The following is a 19,315-nucleotide window of genomic DNA, read 5'->3' on the forward strand; positions in this document are numbered from 1 at the left end:
CACTAATCCTCTACAGCTTTAATAATGATAAATTGACTGTACTCCGTAAGTCTCTCATGTTATTATATAAGTCTCATGTTGTTATATAACTCTCTGATATTGGTTTGATTGGTTGACACATCTGAACATCTTACATTCTTACGAATGTAACCCTAGTTCCTTGAAGGAACGAGACGCTGCGTCGAACGCTTTGGGGAACGTCCCTGACGAGACCGACTCTGAATATCGTGTGCAATCTGTCCAATGGAAGGGCGTGACGTCACGGGCGGGGTGACGTAGTGACCAGGAAGCTATAAAAGCATGTGCCGTGCAGCTGGCTTCAGCTTCGAGTAGGGAAGCAAGCGCCGGCAGGGGTGCCGGGAGTATGGCGATACGACGCAGCGTCTCATTCCTTCAAGGAACTAGGGTCTACATTCGTAAACTTGAGACGTTCCTTTTCAGGAACTCAAGCTGCGTCGAACGCTTTGGGGAACGATGTGCCCACGAAAAACCCTTTTTAGGAGGACCATAGCAAACAAGCAATTGGTCTGATTTTCTCCACAGGGCAGCTCTGTGGACGTATGCGTCAAATACAATTTCTGTACCATAGCGTCCAGTCCCAGGGTAGCTGGATGAACTAGAGAGAACCAGAGGGGACATTGCGATGTCTCCTGAGTCGCAAAGAGGTCCACCTGGGCTGTGCCAAACCACCTCGGGGTGAACACATTCAATATCCCAGGAATGTACACTGCTCTGAGCAAGAGGAGTTTGCCCTGGGACCACAGAAGGATCTGGGGTGCCAGCTTGTACAAGGAGCGCGAATGTAGACCCCCCTGGTGATTGATATAAGAGACCACCGATGTGTTGTCGCTGCGCACCAACACATGGTGATCCCTCAGGTCTGGGAGGAAATGTTTCAATGCTCGATAGACCGCTAGCATCTCTAGGCAATTGATGTGCCATGTCAGATGGCGACCACTCCGCAGACCGCGGGCAGGGTGGCCACTCATGACCGCACCCCAACTGGTGAGGGACGCGTCTGTCGTTAATGCTACATGGCGACAAAGAGCTCCCAGCACCGGGCCCTGATTCAAGATCCAAGGTTTCTTCCACATGTCTAAGGCACGAAGGCAGCGCCACGTGACCTTGATAGTTTGAAGTGGATTCCCCCTCAGGGAAAAACCCTTGGACTTGAGCCACCACTTCAGCGGTCTCTTGTACAGCAGGCCAAAGGATATTACGTTGGACGCAGCTGCCATCAGACCTAACAATCTCTGAAACTGTTTAACAGTGAGTGACTGGCCTTCTTTGACTCTCTCGACTGATGTGAGGATCGACTCGATCTGAACAGGAGACAGACGTGCCTGCACCCTGGTTGAATCCCACACTACGTCTAGATAGGAGGTTCTCTGAACTGGAGAAAGTGCACTCTTCTTGGCTTTTAGTCTCAAACCCAGCTCCCCCATATGTGCAAGAACAACATCTCTATGTCGAACCGCCATCTGCTCTGATTAAGCTAAAATCAACCAATCGTCGATATAATTCAGAATGCGGATGCCCTGCATACGCAAGGGAACCAGAGCTGCATCTACACATTTCGTGAATGTGCGGGGTGAGAGTGCAAGGCCGAAGGGAAGTACTCGATATGCTTTGCCTCCGAAAGCGAACCTCAGAAACTTCCTGTGTTGCTGAAGGATGGATATGTGGAAGTATGCATCTTTGAGATCTATTGTGACAAACCAGTCCTCGGATCTAATTTGAGCTACAACCTGCTTGATGGTGAGCATTTTGAACTTCGGTGGCATAACTGAGCGGTTCAGATGACGTAAGTCTAAGATCGGATGCAACCCCCCATCCTTCTTTGGAACTATGAAATACCGGCTGTAAAACCCAGATTCCCTGTGTTGTGGAGGGACCACCTCGATGGCCTCCTTTCTTAATAGGGTATTCACTTCTTGTTCCATAACCAGAGCCTGCTGGGGGCCGACTATCATCGGCGTAAGAGGCCCCTGAAGGGGCAGCGAGCGTCCCAGCTCCGCTACGCTCGCGGGCGGAAATAACTGGGAGCAGTGCTCGCTGGAGGCCGCTGCGCCCTGAAACTCTGGCAGGGTTGGCAGACCGACCTCACGAGGGCACTGAGGTGAGATGGGCACCGTATATTGAGGTGCACTGCGCTCTACCCCAGTAGGGGCTGCCCTCTGCATCCCTAAGCCACTGGCGTCAGGATTTCTTTGTCGAGGACTCGATAATTGTTCGAAGGTCTGACTTGGGCCTGGAAGTCCCCGACTCAGAGCGTCGCTGAGACCCTCAGTCCTGACGTGGGGGAACACGAGCAGCGACACTTTGCTTTTGTGCCTCTCGATATGAGGAGCCGGCATGTGGCATGGGCATCTCCCGCCCAGATGCTCCACGAGAGCAACGAGGGAGGAAATTCTTGAACGCCGCCGCCTGCTTTCGTGCCTCCTGGAACCTGTCGACGACAGTATTGACTGTGTCGCCAAACAGGCCAGAAGGCTGAAGAGGGGCGTCCAGGAGGCATAAATGCCTCTCCACGGCCACTAAGGCTGCCATAGACTGCCCAATAGCGCGAGCGGTCTCTTTAGTGGCGCGGAGGGAGAGATCAGCGGTCCTTCTAAGCTCTTTGACATCGTCGGACTTGATCCCCTCCCCCTCGTCGATATCTCCCAGCAGGTCGGCTTGATATGCTTGGAGGACTGCCATAGTATGGAGGCATGCCCCAGCCTGACCTGCTGCCACATAGCCTTTGCCCACCAGCGTAGATGTCACTCTAAGTGGCTTGGTGGGCAACGTCAGAGCCTTTAGAGACTATGCCGAACCGGGCGACAGATATCCCACGAGCATCTGTTCAATCCGTGGCATCGCTCTATAACCCCGCTCTCCCAGCCCCGTCACGTTGCCATAATATAGTGAATCGGGGCCGAAGAGGCGGGTCGAGTATGGATGATTCCACGATCTTGCGATTTCATCATGGAGATCGGGACAAAACAGAAGTCTCCGGCATGGAGGTGGTTGTCTCGGCCGCAGGAAGCTTGCTTTTCTGCGGCTCAGAATGTTTCTTGGCAGGCAAGTCGATTTTTTTTTTATCGCCCGCGCGAGTAACCACCTCCAAAAGCTCTTCATATTGGGGCGATAGGGGTAGCGAATCCCCACTAACAGTCTCCACATCGACACCCTCAGAGGAAGAGAGGTGAAGAGCTGATCCCTCACCCTGGGGGGAAGAAACCGATGAGCGTGCTTCCGAACCCAGGGTTTGGGCGCCGGATCTGGCAGATGAAGAAGGAGATAAGGACTGGCCCTTCTCCATTCCCTTTGCCAGATCCACCCCATGAGTGCAGCAGCCGTTCTGCATCGACAGAAGCGGGGCCAGCCCCGCGGGGAACGCTGGTAAAGATGTCCTCCCCTAAGAGAGCCCTCCGATCGAAGCGGATCGAAGCGTCCGCATTGGCAATTGTTCACAATGCGGACAGTCGGCCCCCTCGAGAGCCGACTCAGCTTGCTTCGATCCCAGGCAAGCCACCCATATACTGTGTGTATCCCCACTCGCAATGTAGCGAGGGCACGGAGGAACACACAATCTATAACGTGGCTTGAAATCACCCCTCACATGCTTGGTCTTATCCTTAACTTTAGGCATATTGAGCTGTTTTTATATTTTAAAGACAGACAACAATAAATAGGACCAACAGGACAGACTTTTGACATGCACACACAGAGCAGAGCTGAAAACAGCTGCGGGGCACGTGCTTTTATAGCTTCCTGGTCGCTACGTCACCCCGCCCGTGACGTCACGCCCTTCCATTGGACAGATTGCACACAATATTCAGAGTCGGTCTCGTCGAGCTCGAGTTCCTGAAAAGGAACAGGAAAAGCCTTGTAGAAGAAAACGTCTCAGTTTCATATGTAATGTCTAGGTTACGAATGTAACCCTCATTTCCTGAAGGAGGGAACGGAGATGTTAAGTCAGAAAGAGACTGACGAATGGGGTCTCGCCCGAGAGCCCAATCACCTTCGAGTGGTAACAAAACTAGCAAATGGTACACAGTGTACCTTGGTCTGCAGGATTTAAATTCGCAAGCTCTGCCCCGCTGTGCAGGTATATAAGGAGCAGCGTGAGCAACACTGACTCAAGTTTTTCCTGAGGAGCCGAGCAGTGTCCTGGCTGTTCAGCGGAACAGCGATGTGGCAATGGGACGTACGTACGTAACCTAGAAATTCCCTTTCAGTCAGTCACGTTCTATGTTACATCAGAAAGAGACTGATGAATGGGGTCCCTTACAAAGCGTCACATAGCTGTCTTCCAGTAAACCATGTGAGTGATAGCACCCTGTCATGAGGCCAGCACAAGTGAGGGCTTATAGCTGACAAAGAATACACTGGGTAGTATATTCCAGCTGGATGTATGCTAGCAGGCTGCCTGCTCGTAGGAGGACTTACAAAGGCAGGTAACAACCGAGAGGTGGTAATACACATGGATCTGAGGTACCCAGCCAACAGGGTGGAAATTTCAACGACAGAGCTGGCAAGGTGCTTGCCAAGGGAAAGACACACGCTACCAAGAGACTTATTGTGGAATAAATAAGTGGGATAGCCCAAAAAGGGCAATCACAACACATGGAGGTACCTAGTCCCACACAGGGCTGACCGATAGGGCATGCACACAAGTGCTGGTCATCAACAGTGCTAGAGGAACCCAGGGTTCTGAACTGAGGAACTCACCTGAGGGGAATAGTGCATACATCCAGTCCGTGGAGTGGAATGGTGCAGCAAGCGGATTGACACCGAGCAGGTTCTTACTGGCCCAAAGGGGCAAGTACCCAGGAGGACACGGGCTCTACATGGAGATTATAAAATTTTGCAAATGTGTTAGGTGTCGCCCAGCCCGCAGCTCTACAGATATCTGTTAGCGAGTCACCATACGCCAACGCCCAGTGTGCGGCTCCTGCAAAACCCCTGGATCAGCACTGCCCCCGTGCCGCTCTTTGAGCACCTTGGCCCGGTAGACCTGAAGGGTGGTGCAGGGCAGAATCAGCCTGACCCACATCTCTGTAATCCTTGGCCACAAGTGTGGATGAGAACTTACAGTCCTTGGAGGGAAGCTTGGGACCACCACACCATGCGTTGCATTGTAACAGAATGCTCCACTGGGGGAATCCCAGCATACTCACTTCTTATACCCCTTCGCATACCCCTTGAGCCTCGAACACTCGGGACAGGGTGTAGGATTCCACTCAAGCCCAATGCTCTCAGCTGCCCGGGAAAGCACGGTCATCAGCTCGGGATCAGACTTGGGCAATGCTGGCACTCCCGTGGGAGGCAACGCAGCCGAATCTTCATCTCCCGAGGACTCAAGCCCACCTTGTGTTGTGGTGATTGACATGAGGTCTTCCTCCCGAGACCCGAATGAGATGTCAGGAGCTTGAGAGGGTCCAGCAAACTCATCCGGAAACTCAACCGGATGTGGCGTTTGTGAGGGGGTGTGGCCCGAGAAGGCTGGCTCATCAGGGAAGCCCATACGGTAACCCTCAGATCACCCTGGCCACCAGCCGAAGTAGCCCTCTTACGAGAAGAGGAGCAAGAACGGAGTGTGGCAGAGGGGACTTGATGCAAAAAATTTCAATCCGGGTCAGACGGTGGGTGGTTTTTCAATATGCAAATTTATTCAAAGAATATAAAAAATGAGAATACAAATCATCACTTGCAAACAGATTATTAAGTATTATAACCAGCTTCAAATATAGAAAATGCAAATCCAAAATTAATATAGTTTAAAAGCAATCCATATATGATAGATTGTGCCCATCTAAAATTAGTAAAATGATTATAATATTCAAAAGAACTCAAACTGTTAAGAATATATGTATTCAAATAATAATACAAAGTATATGAGAATACTTAGTATATCAAAAGTCAAAATATCAAATTAAAAGTATCCAAAAGTCAAAGTATCTGAGTTGAATAAACCTGTAAAATTTCAAAGTATTCAAATGAGCCCGAAATAAAGGATAAAGAAAAGATGAGAAACCGAAGTTCAGTTAGATAGAGAGATTGAGAAGGGAGGGTGTCTGCATCTCTTTATATATTCTTTCTTATAATTAAAGCTGAAGTCATGTCTCCGGTATGAAGGTATTGTTCAGTCAAAACAACTGAACACCTGTGACAGTGCAATTTGTAGTTGTAGAGAAAAGCCACACATGTGTATCAGTAAATTTGAAGTCACAGAGAGAAATGTTTTAAGAGTTGCAAACCTGTAGAATTTTTTCTCTCCCACAAACACAACACAACAGTTACACCTTCTCAAATTCTTCATTACAGGTGCACAAATCCTATTCTACAAATCACAAATTAAGAAACCTTTTACACTCACATTTTTGATACAATTGCTGCAGTGAATATGGTGCAAAACGAATTTACACACTTCCGCATCAAGAAATGTAAAGTCGTGGAGAAATTTTGCACATCTGCAAATCAGTACGTGAATTCATCCAATGAGAGTTGCACACTTGTAGAATATTTTCTCAGAAATGTTTTGTTTATTTTTCTAACACAAACACAAAGTACATAACTACAGCTGCTTGAATCTGCTGCTTGAATCTCAAACACCGTTTTTCGCTTGTGACAAGTTTCGCGCTCTCCCTTTTGCACCGAGATATTTGGTTCAAAAGTGATTTGTGCATCTGTAGAGGTAGTGGGCGGGACTGTTTAGAGATTAGAGAATTTCAGCCAATCAGAAGAGCTACTTTGGGTCGTTGCTGAGTAGGGGGAGGCTGCAGACCTGGAGCCAGTGTTGTTCCCAATTTTGACCCCCTGCCAAATTACTAACCCCCTCGTTCAAATCGCTACCTGATTGCCTAATCCTAACCCCACCCCTAATCCTAACCCCTCCCCCAAACCTACTCCTAAACCTACCAATACTAGGGGGGTAATAATTTTGGAGGGGGTCAGAATTGGGCACAACACCGGTAGATATACGCCCCAAGCAGTTTTACGCCCCTGTTGTTCCTCATGCGTCCAGTAGGGGGAGGCTGTATATTAGTATATGAGCCTAGTCATATATCAGAACAGCAGACCACATCTATATGTATGATAGCAGCAGACCTTCTTGAAGCGATACGAATTGAGGTATATTATACAATCTGCTAAAGTTATTGTTGTTGATTGTATTGTAATGATGCAACATTTATTATTTATAAATGATTGATGCAATATCAATTCAAAAGATGGGTCAATTTATTTTGAGAGGCAAAAGTACTTGATTGAGTCAGATGTTCCGTCTGACTCAAACCTAGCTAACCACGTCTAGGTTAAGCTGCCCCTAGTCATCTCTTTAAACTCTCTGTCTCACTCACTTTTAAAATTTTTTTTTTTTTTTTACTTTTATCTTGTTATTTTTCTTCAGCTTGCGTGGCATGGCTTCTTCTGGTAAGACCCTGTTTACTCCTTGCATGTAAACATACTCCACATGGTTTCTGGAGCAACATTAGAGTGGATAATCACAAATGTGTGATTTATTTTGACAGTCTATGATGTGAACACACAAAATACACATTTATAATAGGCATGTACAGTATGTATGTATGTATGTATGTATGTATGCAAATCTCAAAGTCTCTATTAAAAAGAGTTGGAATGCACACTCACTGCACACTTTTGTCAAATAATACATACATACGTCATGCATGATAAAACCTACATTAAAAACTTTGGTCCCATATGGTTTGAATGTAGATTTTGGTTTGAGTTGTTTCTTATAAATAAGATGATCTGATTTATCTAATGTATATCTTAATATACAGTTTCCTTAAAAATAGCTTACTGATCTGGACAAATGTATGTACACTTAATGTTTGTTTTATCATACTCTGTATTTAGTTCTTTAACTTGTATCTCAAAAATCACATACATGGAAATGTTTTTAATGTAATTTTCTCTGCACAGTCCATCATCAATGGACAAAAAAAATATCAAAGTGGCTCGACACTTTTTCCAAGTGTTCTATCAAGAAAGTGCCTGTGCCAAGATCAGGAGCAAATTGATGTTATCTACACTCACATGACTTGACCGCACACCTACACACACCCACAGTGACCAGATCAGATTCATTATGGATGTCCTTTTTCCAGAGGTAGGTCTTGTGTATTAGTTGTGCTCTGCATGGTGTCATATTCACATTGTTTTTAATGTCAAATAGTTTATCCATAATGTTAGACCATTGCTCTAAAATAATAGTTTTGTGCTTAATATAGAGAAGTCACTTGGGGAAGTCGTGGCTTAGTGGTTAGAGTTTCACTCTCGAATCTCGGGGCCGGCAATACCATGACTTAGGTGCCCTTGAGCAAGGCATCGAACCCCCAGCTGCTCCCTGGGCGCCGCAGCAGAAATGGCTGCCCACTGCTCCGGGTGTGTGTTCACAGTGTGTGTTCTCTGCTGTGTGTGTGCACTCTGGATGGGTTAAATGCAGAGCACAAATTCTGAGTATGGGTCACCATACTTGGCTCAATGTCACGTCACTTTTGATTTTGTTGTAAAAAAAAAAACTAAAAATGCAAAATGATGCTTGGCTTATTTGGTAAAATTTTATAAATCTTTCTCTGGTAGTCCATCATCTGTGCTCTTGTTGTTGTGGAGCATTTGTCAATCTTTGAGGCTGAGGAGAAATTCCTGCGAGGAGCTGTAATTGACAAAAGGTACTGTAAGGATCCTATAAAGGAAAAAAGTTGAAACATGACATCCTGCCATTATTTATAAATAACCATTGTTTCTACCATTATATGCAACTTTTGCTTTTTAATTTAATTTTTTTAGTGAGTGGGAGCACTTTGACAGCATGATTAAAAAGAAACAATTAAAGAAGAGTGGCAAGCCATAGGAGAGTCATCAACAGGAGTCATGCTGTTAAGAAATAACCAAGTCATGGTGTAAATAAATAAAAAAATTTGACAATAACATTGTCTCTTTTTTTTAAATGACCTTTGGAATTTTAGAAAAGGGTTAAATTGTGTTTGTCTTCATAAAATGCTACGTAGGACATGTTTTGTAGCTGTATGATGACCAATTGTGAATTGTACAGCAAATATTTCATTTAGGAGCCATATGATTACACAGTACTGTATGTCTAATGGCCTAAATATGGGTAATATCTAAATGTAATTTAATATAAATTCACAACATCATATATCAGTCAGTCGCCTGTATATTAAAACAGTTTATAAATAAATATAAATAATACATTTTACAATAGGTCATAGGTCTGCAGCCTCCCCCTACTGGACGCATGCGGAACAACAGGGGCGTAAAACCAAAGTAGCTCTTCTGATTGGCTGAAATTCTCTAATCTCTAAACAGTCCCGCCGACTACCTCTACAGATGCACAAATCACTTGAACCAAATATCTCGGTGCAAAAGGGAGAGCGCGAAACTTGTCACTTGAAAGCGAAAAACGGTGTTTGAGATTCATCACAGCAGATTCAAGCAGCTGTAGTGATGTACTTTGTGTTTATGCTAGAAAAATAAACAAGACATTTCTGAGAAAATATTCTACAAGTGTGCAACAAATCATTGAATCTACAAGTGTACAACAAATCATTAAATAATTGAATAAGACAAAGCAGAATCCTAGTTAAAGAGATTAATCGGTAAGGTATTTATTCTATGACTTAACCTGCAAGTGTGTATGTGGGTATACGGTATATACCAAGGCCTATTGATGGCTATGGTTTTGTATTTCTTCCATTTCTGAATAATCACACCAACTATTGACTCCTCCTCACCAAGCTTCTTTCCGATGGTTTTCCAGCCTTATGCAGATTTTACAATCTTGTCTCTGGCATCCTTTGACAGCTCTTTGGTCTTGCTAGGGTAGTGGGAGAGATTGGAATGGAAGATACAGATTGTATGGACAGGTGTCTTATACACCTAACGAGCTGACATTAGGAGTAACTTCTTAAAGTGACAGGACTAATCTGTGTTTCCCTTTCATAGGTCACTTCAATGCTGCAGTGACGTCACCGCTATGGGAACACCTTCGGTGTGACGAATGTCTGAAGCCCTATACCATCCCGCCAATCCTATTGGCCAAATAGCGCGTGGCACCACCCCTGCATGCGTACGCATATATATACCTGGTGCCGCGCGCCATTTCACTCAGATTTCATTCCTTCAGTACGAAGCGAATCTTCTGTGCCCTATTATCTCGCGTTCTCAGTGATCATCTTCGAGCAGTATACTCCTCTCCGCGGACGCGATGAGTCAACGAAAGGTAGGAGTCGTATGATGGGTTATCACGAGTAGGCACTTATGAGAGGTTCGTTGCAGCCTCTCTACAGGTTCTCTCCTTGATAGCCTATGGCTACAGTAAAATATGCATACACTTCCCCTGTGCACTACGCCAATAGGAAGTATCCGCGCTCTGGAGTGTATTTCTTAAGTCGCCTCGCGTCTAACCCCCACCGTTTCGCTTCTGCCGTGTTCTGACGTGTTCTCGCTAGCAGCGTGGCCCGATGTTTATCTTGTTGGATTAATCCTGCCGTGGATACGCTTCAGAATTATACACAACGAAACGCAGCGAGTTTGACGCATGCGTTTTCCTTAATGTTTGCCAGGGACTGTGCCCTCCACCAGGGAGTGCTGTTGGATTGCTATGTACATCTAACCCTCTCACTGCAGTCCCCACACACTCTACATTGTCTGCCTCGCAGCAAACGGTGCTTCGAGCAGCATTGGATTGAGCTGTAATGCCAAGCGTTCCCTCAGACACTCTGCGCAATCCAGCTTTCAGAATTCGAGGGGCGATTCAAGGGTCCTGCACAGACGACCCATTTATGACGGCTCGCACAGCCGCCGTTTTTCGCTAGCGGCAGAGCCCGATGTTCAATCTGTTGGCCTAATTCCTGCCGTGGACATGTTTCAGGATTATACACAACGAGACGCAACGGCTCTTATACATACACTTCCCCTGTGCACGAACGCCACAAGCTTTTCGTGCCCGGACATTTTAACATGTATGACAGCGTTGCAGGAAGCGGAAATTTTGAGACCGCTAGTATGGTCTCGGGCCGTGTGTGAACGCTTGCCCGACATTTCTCTATGGGTGTTACGCACGATTTGTCACGGATACACCATTCATTTTCAATAAGGCCCGCCTCCTTTCCGCAGAATTCTTTCCACGGCGGCGAAGCCGATGGAAATAGCGGTGCTACGACAGGAGATGTCAACTCTGCTGAGCAAAGAGGCTATAGAGGAAGTACACCCCTCTCAGATGGAGGCGGGTTTTTTTACAGCCGTCATTAAAAAAAAAAAAAAAAACACGGCGGATTACGACCCATTCTGGATTTACACCATCTGAATCTTGCACTCAGGCTGAGGAAATTCAAGATTTTGATGATCATCAAGAGACTCAGGAAGTTCCTCAGATTTGCTTTAGAGAGCAAAGCGTATCAGTACTTCTCAAAGTGCATGGATGGATCTCTGGCCCCGTTGCGGCCCCAGGGCGTTCGTGTTTGAACTATTTTAGGCGATTGGCTGGTGTTTAGCGCAATCGCAGACTCAAGCACACTCTCATGGGGATCTTGTGCTGAATCATTTAACAGCCTGGGCTTACGCATGGAATGTTTCACCCCGTTGTCTCCGCATCGGACGATTCCGGTGACACGGCGATGTGTGATGTCGCTAAAACTATGTATGTCAACCGAATTCTCCTGACCGGAGTCCGGCTGGGGATTTGCGCTTCACGAGAGACTGTCACGACGGGTGCGTCTTTGACCGACTAGGGAGCTGTTTGTCAAGGGAGTTGGCACATAAACAGGTTGGAATTACTGGCTGTTTTTCTGGCTCTCCAGTATTTCTCGAATCTGCTGATCGGCCGTCATGTGTTGCTCAGATCAGACAACACAGCGGTTGTGTCATATCTGAATCATCAGAGAGGATTATGCTCTCGCCCCCGTGCAGGCTGGCGAAACATGTTCTTTGGTTTCAGAACTAAATTCTATCGATCCGAGCTGTTCATGTCCCCGGACGTTGGACTTTGGAGCGAATTTGCTATCCAGGCAGACTCTGGAGCAAGCAGAGTGGGGATTGCACCCCCAAACGGTAGTCTCCAATGGCAGATTTTCGGGGAAGCGAAGTGGTTTTGTTTGCGTCAAACACGACTACGCATTACCCGCTTTGGTTCTCCCTATGCCCTCCAGCACCCCTGGGCTTGGATGCATTAGCCCACAACTGGCCCAGGACCAGTTTGTATGCGTTTTCCCCCAATCTGTCTGATTTTGGCGGTATTATGCAGAATACGGGTGGACAGGGTGGAACAGCTGCTGCTGGTGGCTCCGCGGTGGCACACACACAGCCGTGGTTTGTGGATCTGATCAATCTGTTAGCGGGCTCTCCATGGGAGATTTCCCTCAGACAGGATTTATTATCACAAGCACAGGGACTGATTTGGCACCCGAGGCCAGATCTATGGAATCTGTGGGCGTGGCCTCTGAGCGGAGTGAGTTCATATGTCCCTGTCTTTCTGCTGAAACTACCGAGACTATACTGAATTCTAGAGCAGCTTCTACGAGACGCTTATATGCTTTCAAGTGGATCCAGTTTACTGCCCAGTGGTGTCAGTACTGGAGTTCCTTCAGAAACGTTTTTCGGATGGAGTGACACCAGCTACCCTAAGGTTTACGTGGCAGCCATTCAGCTTACCACGAATATATAAATGGTGCCTCAGTGGGCCGTCATCCACTGTTTCTCGTTCATACAGGGTGCGCGACGGCTGAGGCCTTTTCCGCCCCGTGCGAGTTCCTTCATGGATTTTCCATTGTGTTGCATGGTTTATCAGGGCATCTGTTTGAGCCCTTGGAATTTGTTCCGGATAAATCCTGACTTTATAGCACAGACTCTGTGGAAGTGTTGTTGCGACCAAGGCCTAATTATGTCCCTAGGTCGCATCTATCTCTTTCGCTTTCAGCAGGTGGTCCTGGAGGCTTTTTCCCCTGCTGTGGCGAAGTCTGGAGATCTAAGTCTTGCCCTGTGAGAGCTTAAGACTTATTTGGATCGTACTGCCCCATGGTTGAGTCTGACCAGCTGTTGTCTGTTTGGACAAAGGAATAAAGGCCATGCGGTTACAAACAACGCATGTCCCATTGGCTGGTGGAGGCAATATATTTAGCCTATGAGGCGCGCGGGCTCGCTTCGCCCTTAGGAGTAAACGGTCATTCCACGAGAGCAGTGGCTTCTTCTCAAGCCTTTCTCAGTGGATCTTCTATGGATGATATCTGTGCTGCGGCAGGCTGATCCACACCGAGCACTTTTATCAAGACTTACAGTCTGTATGTGAGGATGGCTCTTGGCTCCCGGGTTCTCTCCGTTTGAGCAGATGCTTCCTTGGATCCCAGCTATCAGGTACGTCAGGCGTGATGGTATAGCGTTCCCATAGCGGTGACGTCACCGCAGCATTGAAGTGACCTATGAAAGGGAACATCTCGGTTACGTATGTAACCTTGGTTCCCTGAATAGGGAACGAGATGCTGCGTTCTGGCCGTGCCGTACCTTGATAGCATTCTTCTTCAGTCATGAAATCTGAGTAAAAAAGGCGCGCGGCACCAGGTATATATATGCGTACGCATGCATGGGCGGTGCCACGCGCTATTTGGCCAATAGGATTGGCGGGATGGTATAGGGCTTCAGACATTCGTCACACCGCAGGTGTTCCCATAGCGCTGATGTCACCGCAGCACTCGGTTACATACGTAACCGAGATGTTCACATGGGCACAAAACCAATCTGTGGGAGCCAGAATTCAAATACTTATTTCACTCAAAAATGCAAATCAATTTCTAAACGTTAAATAATGTGTTTTTTCTGGATTTTTTTGGTCGCTATTCTTTATTATCCGTTAAAATGAACCTACCATAAAAATGACAGACCCTTCACTTCTTTGCAAGTGGGAAAATTTACAAAATCAGCAGGGAATCAAATCCTTTTTTTTCCACTGCATATAAACAGTATAATCCATCGGCCACCCTGCTCTCTAAGGTATCAACATCGGCTGTCAAAAATCAATGTGGGTCAACCACTACTGGTAATGATATTGATCAGCATTTGTGCAACCAGTTGACACAAAATAAGTATGATTACAAAAATATTTTTCAAACAATCTGCAATGAAACCACAAGTGCTTCAATCTCAAGAGTAATAAACCAAATAAAACCACACACTGTTTCCTGCACTGTTGCTGCAGAAATGCACTCAAAAAAATGGATTTGTGGCACTGTTCGTTTTACACAGATATGTTTTGTTAAAACAACACAAGTATATTTAGTTTTCCGCCAAAACACAATTGTATTGTGCTTAATCAACTTAAAATGTTTCATTTTCAATTTTACTTAATTATCAATCGTTAAACTAACGTAAAGTGTTTAATTTTGTAATTAAAAAAAAAAAACGGAAGTGACAATTTCCAACGCATTTGATGGCGGTGCGAAGGAGAGCAAGAGGTACCAGTCAGGTAAGAAAATCTAAAGTTTTTCTTGTGTTAAGTCAAAGTCTTTAATTTCTCTTAGAGTTTCTGTTTTGGGGTGCTTTTGTTTTGCAGTCTAGTATTGTGTAATCGGTTTACTGCACCATTAATAGATGATTTTGAGCGGTTGGGAGATGTGAAAGCGCAGGACTCTCTGTAAGGTATTGACTTGAGTATATATATATATATATATATATATATATATATATATATATATATATACTTGGGCTGAAACAATTAGTCGACATTATCGACAACGTCGACGATAAAAAAAAAATTGTCGGCAAGGCAAATGTTTTTGAGTAACGTTAGTTGTTTGATCTCGTATGCCTAATGTGAAAGCCTCCAATAATGCAGTTTGACCAGTGTGGCGCTGTAGCGCAAGATTGTAATACACTCTCCTGATTCAATTCAAAAGAAGAAGATAGCACTTCAGTTTGAGCAAACCGAGCCGATCCGAACCTTGGATGAATATGTAAATATATACTGCACGCCTTGCTCTTAATAACTGCATAAACACAACAAAAACTGACCGCGATGTAAAAGCAGCTCTTAAGAACATATTTGATTACAGCGATGTGGATGTTTGCACGAACTCTGAGGTTCTCCAGGCACTCCAGTAAAGAAAAGTCCAGCCACGTTTATTTATATAACAGTCCTTATGCAATAGATAGCTTTTCAATATTAAACATGAAAATACAGAGTCAGTGTCGCTAGAATTATAACTTGATTTCCTGTTATAAAGCAGCTCTCCAGTGTGGAGCTAGCTAATCATACATTTATTTTATAATTGTGGGAAATATTTCATTAAAGTTTTAGTTCTGCGCTAGATCAAACCAAACTGTTTTAAATATCATAACCCAATAAGGTATTTTAAGAGAGATTGTATTTATTAGTAAAATGTTTATCCAAAAATAAAACGTCCTATCACTTACCTTTACTTTTATTATACATATGGCTTACAATAAGAGATGTTAAGAGGCAGAATGATTTGTCATTCAGCTACTTCCTCCTATAGCTAATCAAATGGCGAATAGGAGTTTCTCCCTTATCTCATTTTGTGTGCAAAATATATTTATTTGTATAAATTAATTGTATACTAGTAATACATAATGACTTTCAAAAGCGGAAGTAATTCCCTTTATTTGTTAGAATATGTATATTTTAACTAATTGCAAAAAGCTAAATAATAAATAAATGTCTAACCATGTAATGTGACCGAGTTTGGAGAGCCCTGGCTCAGCACAGTGAAAGTATTTGAAGCTTTGTTTATGAACATGGCGGTGTGGTCATACAATGACTTTAAACCGGACACTACTCTGAGCTGTTCACATTATACAAATGCAGATATGTAATCAGGTTCACCCTTTTGGAATGGTAAACATGACACTATTCATCACTCACACAAATAAATCACTTAATATTTTGATAATTGAATTGGTTTTTGCTGTTAAACCGTTTTTTTTTTTTTGTAACACATTGCACTTCATGTGTTTACAGATTTGTGCAGAATTTGAGACATACAGAATTACCATAGGCCCATTAGAATCAACAGTCTTTGCCAAACTGGATCCGCACTACAGAACTTATGAAGATGTTTGCATACTGAAGAAGAGTGCTTGGACAAATACTGAAACCCTCTTGGTGCCCACTACACAGGTAAGAACAACTGCACTCAACACAACCTTGTATTAAAACATTATTCTCTCACTGGCCACTGGAAATTGACAAAAAAAGACAGATAGATTAAGATTAGGTTTATTAATACAATAAATACAAAATATGTGGTACTACTATAAACTGACAGATTATTAATGAATTTGCCTCCCAAAAACCATTCATTTTGATGCAAGGCAGGGGTGTCCAGACCTGCTCTAGGAAAGCCAGTGTTCTGTGGAGTTTAGCTCTAACTCACCTGCCTGGAACTTCTAGTAATACTTTATTGTTTTAAAATTCCCAAGAACCTTGATTAGCTGGTTCAGGTGTGTTTAACTGGCTAGGTCACCCAAAAATAAACATGTCATTAATTACTAGGGCTGTCACTTTTAGTTTGAAAATCGATTGCACAATCGATCGGACCAACCAAAAAAAGTTTTGAAAATGAAAATAGGCAATCGATTTTAACCAAATATGTACACTATTCATTTTAAATTAATTAAACAATTAAAAATATAGATGTAACAAAACTCACAAACAAGCAGAAAAAGAAAATAAAGAATTCCGAAAGTGCAGTATGCGTTGCGAAAGCCAGACAGAAAATACCAGCAATTTTTACGCGCCTATAAGACCCAGTGACGTCGAAAGCGACCTCTTATGCTGCGTTCACACCAAACGCGAATAGAGCGTCTGGAGGTTTCGCGGCGCGGTAGATGCGAATTCGCCTCATTCGTGCTTCCAGTTACAGGAGATTCTGAGTTATGATATAGCAAGCTGACAGTGACCGGCTTCTGTGGTGGAGAATTGCGCAGCTGTACCTGAGTGTCCCTGGGACATCAGTGCAGTCGGAGCACGTCTTCTCAACAGCTGGACATATAGTGAATAAAAAAACGCTCTGCTCTGGACACATGGCCTGTTCTCAAGTCCATTTAAAGTAAAAATTTTTTGAACAGTTGTTTGAAATGGATTGAATCATTATTTAAAATAATCTTGGAGATTTTTGAATTGCCTAAATCATAAATGCAGCCGGGTTGAAGCCTGCACTGATGTTTTTCTTTTGTCATGGCAGCCGTCCCCTCTGCACATATATTTCTTGCTGTTTGTTATTCTGCACGAAACTTCATGCCAATAAATAAGAAATATTGCTGCCTTGTGCGTTTCCAGCACTCTCTTTACGTTCGTCTGTTATTTGACGTTGAAAAAGGAAACATCTTTTTTTTTTTTTGACATGGAAAATCGATTTTATAAACGATTCAATGAACACTTATGTCTTAAAAATCGAAAATGATTTTTTTCACAAAATTGACAGCCCTATTAATTACTCACCCTCATGTAGATGTAATCTGAGCACGCGGACGCACTTCCGGAAAAATCGGCCGAAAAAAAGGCCAAAGACCGGCCGATTACCAATCGCGTATTTTAAGCAAAAACCGTCCGGTTTCCGATTGATGGCGGGTCAATCGGTGCATCCCTAATATTTTTATGAAAATGCGAGAGATTTCTGAACCTCCATAAAGGCTGCAATGCAACTGAAATGTTCCCAGAGTCATAGTAAGGACATCAGTAAAACAGTTCATGTGACATCAATGCTTCAACCACACTTTTACAAAGCTACAAGAATACGTTTTTGTGCAAAGAAAATAAAAATAGCGATTTTATTCAACAATTCTTCTCCAAATCACATATGCCGCCATTATGGAGAGTAACAAGAGGCATGAACATTGCTTTCTTCTGCGTGTAATCAAGGTTCAGCGCATGCGTGTTCTAGGTCAGCAGCACCATGCACATGAATTATTTACGTGCTGTTGATAATGGTGGAAGATGCGATTTGGAGAAGAATTGTTGAATAAAGTCGCTGTTTTGGTTTTGTTTGCACAAAAAAGTAGTCTTGTAGCTTTGTAAAATTATGGTTGAACCACTGATGTCACATGACTGTTTTACTGTTGTCTTTACTATGTTTCTGGGTCTGGGAACATTCCAGTTCTGTTGCTTACCGTGCAGGGTCCAGATGTGTGTACCATTTTCTGCTTGCCTGTATTTCCCATAAGGAGATGAATGACTGACTTTTTTTTCATGTAATTTAAGAAAAAAACAAAGGCTAAATTTTGTTGTTTTCATCTTCAGACTAATGAAATTGAAGTATCCAAATGAAGACCCCAGCAGTATGGAGTATATGGTGAGTTCAAGGTTAATAAATGATTTGTTAAAGTTAATACACAAGAATTTGAGTTCTCCATGCTTTTAAATACTTCTAGGATACAGATGTTGCCAGCAATCAGGAGGTGATCAAGAAGACTCGTGGGAATCTATTTGAAGCTGCATCATTGAAGACAGTTCAGCAGAAGTTGGAGTTTTAAAGGATAAAGTTCTTCAGGACCTAGCAGTTTACAGTCTGCAAAACCATGTTGCTGGGACTGATATATGGACTGAACTTGAGCAACCCTCCTGAACTCAGGTACACATTTGGAATACTGAAGAAGTTATTTCTGGAGCCAGTTCCTGTTCCTAGAATAAGGTTTGATTGGTTACCCATGAATGCCAATTAGAAAATGAGTAGTTTGATATTTCTGCTATTTTGTGTAATTCTGTAATGTGGTTTAAACTGTATTTACTGTAACTATGTGTAATTATTTATTGCTTGTTTAACAAATACACTTTGATCATTTGTGACATCTTGTCTTTTGACTCATTACAAGACAAATCACACAAAAAATGCTTTGTTGAAGTGAGTAACTTTAAATAGAAAATATTTAGTAATTTAGTAACTTCCTGTCTGTATTAATAAAGATGACACTTTATGCGACTTCCTTATTCTCAGCAATCTCAACCAGCACTAGTCTCATAGGGCACGTCTTTTGTCTGATTAGATAATAGTTCTGTACATGTCTCATGAAATGGATTCAATGTATGAAAATGCTTCAGGTGAAAAATACTCTCGATACAAAGGTAAGGATTAAATAGAACTATGCAATCATTTCTATTATAATGATTTAGGACTAGTTTTCTTACATTCATTTAACAAATACACATTTATTATACACTTTTGTCCAAAGCGACTTACAGTACATTGTATTCAAGTAATAGATTTGATCTGTTCACGCATTCCCTCAAACACCGCCAACACTGTCATTTAAATTTAAAAAAAGGCAATAAGCATGT

The 19,315-nt window shown here is 43.7% G+C and overlaps 1 long non-coding RNA gene across 1 annotated transcript; it reads left to right on the forward strand.

The window, feature by feature from the left end:
• The first annotated feature begins 14,854 nt into the window (after window positions 1–14,854).
• Window positions 14,855–18,760, forward strand: LOC132104639 (uncharacterized). Its single transcript, XR_009423563.1, has 4 exons — window positions 14,855–14,975; window positions 16,001–16,159; window positions 16,354–16,431; window positions 18,281–18,760. It is a non-coding gene; the product is annotated as an uncharacterized LOC132104639 (long non-coding RNA).
• Window positions 18,761–19,315: the final 555 nt, after the last annotated feature.

Source organism: Carassius carassius, chromosome 25 (assembly GCF_963082965.1).
Source record: "Carassius carassius chromosome 25, fCarCar2.1, whole genome shotgun sequence".
Classification (NCBI taxonomy): Eukaryota; Metazoa; Chordata; class Actinopteri; order Cypriniformes; family Cyprinidae; genus Carassius; species Carassius carassius.